Source organism: Telopea speciosissima, chromosome 4 (genome assembly GCF_018873765.1).
Source record: "Telopea speciosissima isolate NSW1024214 ecotype Mountain lineage chromosome 4, Tspe_v1, whole genome shotgun sequence".
Classification (NCBI taxonomy): Eukaryota; Viridiplantae; Streptophyta; class Magnoliopsida; order Proteales; family Proteaceae; genus Telopea; species Telopea speciosissima.
In genome coordinates, this window is record NC_057919.1 from 55,802,294 (window position 1) to 55,807,986 (window position 5,693).

The following is a 5,693-nucleotide window of genomic DNA, read 5'->3' on the forward strand; positions in this document are numbered from 1 at the left end:
AAGAGAGGGAAGATTGGTCAGTTCACTGCCTTTCTCCCTTATAAATACTTACCTTACAAATCTGAAATTACCAGACTACCCCCATATAAAACTCTAATTCTTATTCCATACACATAACATAAGTATTCCCAATACCCTTACATGTTAACTATAAATCCTAACATAGGAAATGGATATAATCTGAATCAATCACTGAGTGGAAGCTTTATTCCTACTAGTTCTTCCATTCTACACTACCATTCAAGAAAGTCACCTGTTTCAGAGTTTGGGATGCAGATTCTTTCCCTACTGAACCACCCAGATCCTAAAATGTCTATTGCTGCAGCTCTCTGTTACATTGATTCCTTTCCTCTATGGGACATGACAAGGTGCTGCACTGATAAAATGCTTCAAGCATTAATGAAGTAACTGTACATAGTTTTTCATTCATTGGCTACTCTGTATTTTCCAGATCAGATTGTTGAAAATTTTGGCATTGCTCGGTAATGGTGACAAACAAGCAAGTGAACACATGTATACTGTTCTGGGGGACATATTTAGGAAGTGTGATTCATCAAGCAACATCGGGAATGCTGTTCTATATGAGTGCATATGTTGTGTTTCCTCCATACACTGTAGCCCCAAATTGCTAGAATCTGCTGCAGAAGTAACTTCTCGATTTCTGAAGGTTCGCTTCCTACCATTTGCACTTGGTTTTCTGAAGCATCAAAGATCATTATTTTGTATGTTTATGTTAGTTGTCTTTCAAGTTAATAACCCAAGATTATTACATTTTATTTTTCTACCTTTAGCAGAGTGATAGTCATAATCTAAAGTATATGGGCATTGATGCCCTTAGTAGACTTATAAAGATAAACCCAGAGATCGCTGAGGAACACCAGCTTGCTGTGATTGACTGCTTAGAGGTGAGAGACTAACTCAATTGTATTAATCTGATGTCTTGTTAGAGACTAGATAGCTTCTTGGAATTCCATATAGCCCCTCAATGGTAGTAGCCATAATGCTTCCTTATTTCTACAAATGATTTCACTCTACTTTCCTTCTTGTGTTGCATTCTAGACTATAATGTATGATTTCACCGGATGCTCAGGCCTTCTGGTAGGTGTTCCGTATAAAATTGCAATTGGCAAGTTTAATAAATAATAACATATCTTCCATGTTTGCATCTGTTGCGAGTTTAATAACACATCTTCTGAAGGAAGCTGTGTAAAGCTTCAAAGAGATACTTGTTCAGCTTTTTAACTTGTGTATTCTGCTTTTATTTCTTTTCCCTTCTTTGGCTCTGGATTAGCAACAAATATGGCATGAAATAGAGTTCAATGGCAAAGCAGGATTTGGGATCAGTGTAGCCCATCTAGTTGGGATAAGAGGCTGAGTTGAATCGGGGGAGATGGTTGTCTTTCCTAAAAGACTACAGTATTAAAGCAGTGCTAGGAGGACCACCAGTTCAGCTACCCAAATTCTAAAAGACTCCAATCATAACCCTTATTGTACTACCACAATATTTGGATATTGGCTTACTGCTCTTCCAGATGCGTTACAAGAAAGAAGCAAAATCAAAATCCAAGTGCCACTATTCAACCCGCTGGACCTTGGGGTCCTCTAAACAATTTCCAATTTATTTTCTTTGAAGTTTGATCCATGTACTGTTTTTTCAATTCATTCTTCATGCGTGGTCTACATTCTTCATGACTCATGTAGCATTGAAATGGGTAAAAACAGTTGTATGGGATTGATTGGATTAGCTGGGTTGAATAGCAACTCCCCTCCTTTCTAGGTCAGTGGTTGAGCCAAACTTCAAAGAAATTTTTTTTTTCTAAATTTTGAGGCAGCTGGCGAGCTTGTGGGTTTAATATTTTGTGTTCCTGTGTGTTTGATTTGACTAGTCAATTGCAGTACTACTTTGGATTGATGGATGATTTTAGTTAAATTTGTAGTTATATTTGTCTTTTGTTTTTTGGTTTTTGGGTGGGGGGTGGGGGGAGAGTTGAAATGAGTTTGAGTACCATATTTCAGTAGCTTTTGTATAAGATAATTGGGTTTTAGACTTCTAGTACATTGGTAATTGGACTATTAGACTAATATCTTTGAACGGAACTGCTGGGTATCAGTTTGTGCTTTATGTATACACCATGTTTTTAATTTATGACAGTAAACAGGAGAATGGAATATTTTGCTTGTAGTTTGGTGAATGGTTCTCTATTTTAAAGGTGTTTCTTTAGTACCGTTCCCAAAAAATGAATCAGTACGATGCTGGCATGCTGTATTTCTGCTGTTCTTAATTTGTTTTGTTTGCTAACTGGTGGTGGAGATTCCTGACCTGAAACTGACCCATTAAGTTAAATTTAGTTTCTCCCTGAATATATAAAACAGAAGCAAATTTAATCACCCAAGCATCATGTATCCTGCTAAAAGCCCAGACACACTGAAAAAACAATCAATGGCTGTGCTATAGCCTATAATAGAGGGTATATCTCCAAACTACACACAACTTTCTGAAATATCTTTCCAAAGCATAGTTGTCAAGGCGTCGTTTTGGTGACCGCCTTGGCATCCAGGCACCTTGACAACTAGTGTCACCTTCGTCACCTAGGTGGGCGCTTTGGGTGCCTTGTTGATGTCGCCTTGTGTCCAGGCCCCCTCCAACGCTTTGGTTCACCTAGATGCCATGACAACTATGTTCCAAAGTAAGGACCTCAAAACTGAAACCTGCAGACCTAGAAAATTCTAGAGAGCTGACAGCCCTTGCAACAATTTTGGAACCCCATTGGCTTAACCATTGTCAGTGCTTAGTGCTGACTGCTGAGCCTTACCTTTACAAAAATTAATCAACTTATCTTATTTCCTCAGAAGGCAAATGTAAAATACCTCCTTGGGTGTTTATTTATATCTGAGAGTAATTTTCAAGCTCCTGATGCTCCGCTACCTCCCTCACGATGTCCGATCGTCCTGGGGTGGTGCCGTCACCACCCGATGACCCTTCTCCCCCTCCCAACTGCTCTGCTAACTCTCTCGCTGAACCTTCTTTGGGCCCTTCTCTTCTGGGAAGCTTTGCCTGGTCTTCCTCTTTAGCCAACCCAAATCTTCCCTGGAAGAGGGTTTCCCCCTGCACTTCGTGCCTCCTTCCACCTCCGGCTCCTCTAAAGTAGAACGGTATGATTCTGATCTCCTTGTGAATGAAGAAAAGAAGTGGGAAAACTGCCTTGTTGGGCACTTCTTAAGAAGCCGCCCTCCTTTCCCCTTTGTCCAATCCTCTCTTTATAAACAATGGAAACCGCACGGAGGTTTAGAAGTTTACCTTTTGGACAACGATATCTTCATCTTCAAGTTTTCAAATGTTGGAGATAAACTTTGTGCACTTGAATGCAGCCCTTGGATTGTTGGGCGGAAACCAATTCTTCTGCGACAATGAAACCGTTTTCTCCAACTCAATCGCCTTGATATTTGCTCCATCCCACTTTGGGTCTCTTTGCCTAGTCTTCCGCTGCATTTTTGGTGTGAGGATGGACTGAGCATTGTGGGATCAGTTCTGGGCAAACATCTCTTCTCTGATGGGAGGACAAAGTTACAAGATCGACTGGCCTTCGCCACGATTTGTGTTGAAGCATCCGCCGATTCCCCTCTTCGTTCCTCTATTCTGGTTGAGGCCGACAAATGATTCTCTTTCAGTCAGGCTCTCTGGTTCGACTGGCTTCTGCCCCACTGCACCACCTGTAAAGTTTTCAGCCACCCCTCTGGAAAATGTCCTGTTATCTCTTCTTTCCCCACCCTTCCTCCGGCCCAGACTTCTGATTCCTTTCCCTCCTCCCCTCCTCTGTAACACATCCCTTGTGCTGGTAATCCTGTGCCTGGCTTTCAAGCCGCCATCACTTCCCTCTACCCCTTCCTCCTACTTGCACCACCGCTTCTCTCCCTTTCACACATCCCCCCTTTGTGGTTGCTGCCATAGCTGGCTGAGCGAGAAAAACCACCGGCGGGCCTCTGCTTCATTTTCTCCTCGAGGGCATGGGCCAGCTACTCTCTCTGGTCCGTTGGTCAGTCCTCCTGGGACCATCAGTCACAACTGTTTTCTTCTCTTGGATTCTGTTGATGACAGTTCTGACCCTGCGTTCTCTGTCGATCCTGCCATCATCACTCCCATCGATCCTCCAGTTCTTGGTATTTCTCGAGCCTCTGGTTGCAACCAGTCCTTACCCGGCTTTGATGCCTCTCTCATCTTCGATTGCGCTCCAATCCCTTCTCCCGAGGCGTTCCTCTAGTCACGATCCCTTGCAGACTTCGACTACTTCCTCCTCTTTCCCTCTCTCTGTGTCTGGTCTCGACTCTTCAAGCTCAGGATTCAAACCCCCTTTCATTCCTCGATCCTCTCTCCCTTCCTTTTGCCCCCTTCAGCTTCGTTGGGCCCCATGCTTGTCCCTTCCCCTTTAACTGTCTTCCCCTCCCCCGATATAAGCCTTATTGGGCCTGATCCTCTCAGCCCTCTTTCTTGGCCCACAACCTTTTGGGTCTTATCCCTCCCCTTGGGTCGAACCCGACGCATGACCCTGGTGGCCTTATTGGGCCAGCTACCTCTCGCCCTACCTCCTCGGCCCATCAAAATTTGGGCCTTAACCCTCCCCTTGGGTCATCTCCCCCTGCGCCCTTGCCCAACGCCCCTCTCTCTGATCCCTCCCAGCCTCCTCCCCGGCCCCCTCCCTTCTTGTTTTCTACTGGCGCGACTCCAGCATCCCTCCGCATCCCAAAATTCGGCCCTACATTGCCTACTCCTTGCCTAGCTGTGGGAAGATTTTGCCTTTGAGTAGTGATATCAGATATCATGTCCTTTGTCGCGGGATTTTGGACCCTAGATAGTATGCTTTGTTGTGCTTCGCTCCGGTTGGCGATTCCCCTCCCCCCTTCGCTCATTGATGTTGTGGTTGGTTGGGGCCTTTCCCCTTCTCTTTTGCAGGCCCTAGCATTCTCCCTTTTCTTGGCAGGGCCTAGTAATTGGATCATGATTGTTTGTTTGTCCTCCCTACCCTCTCTTTTCTTTCCTTTTGGTAATGAATTTTTTATTCATCCAAAAAAAAAAAAAAAAAAACCTCCTTGGAAAATTTCTCCGGAGCAACTTTTATACTCTTCCAGCATTACTCCAATGGAGCTTTCCCGTATTAATCTACATCTTCCATTGGGAACTCAGCTACCCCATTTTGGGAGCTTAAGGGCCACCATAGAAGATGAATGAGTGAGCCACCATAGTCTCGTTGAGGCATTGATACATCCAATACTCACCGGGCCAATCAACGACCGCCATGTGTCACAGGCGATTTACCGCTCCATAGCCAAGGGGAACGAAGGGGTCCCGAAGACCGGCGCGGCCAACACCCAGCGCGGCCTCACCCGGAGCGGCCACCACTCGGGCGCGGCCTCACCTAGGCGCAGCCCACACATCGTGGCACGGCCTCACCCAGGCGCGCGGCCTGCACCCAGGCACAGCATCGTGGGCACGTGAGGTGGGGGCTACCCCTCTACAACCCGATCGTATCGTTAAGACTCATGTCACCACCAGGACTCTAGACCGCCGCTTAGAGGTCACGTCACCCAGACGGATTCAAGCCACCAAGGACGTTATCACCACACGCGGGTATCTATCCACCAAGGATCCTCGATGCCACCAGACACCGGGACTCTCCACACCGCCATACGCTACTATA

The 5,693-nt window shown here is 45.4% G+C and overlaps 1 long non-coding RNA gene across 1 annotated transcript; it reads left to right on the forward strand.

The window, feature by feature from the left end:
- The first annotated feature begins 417 nt into the window (after positions 1-417).
- On the forward strand, positions 418-1,161 carry LOC122659892. The gene is made up of 2 exons (XR_006332574.1): positions 418-667; positions 795-1,161. It is a non-coding gene; the product is annotated as an uncharacterized LOC122659892 (long non-coding RNA).
- Positions 1,162-5,693: the final 4,532 nt, after the last annotated feature.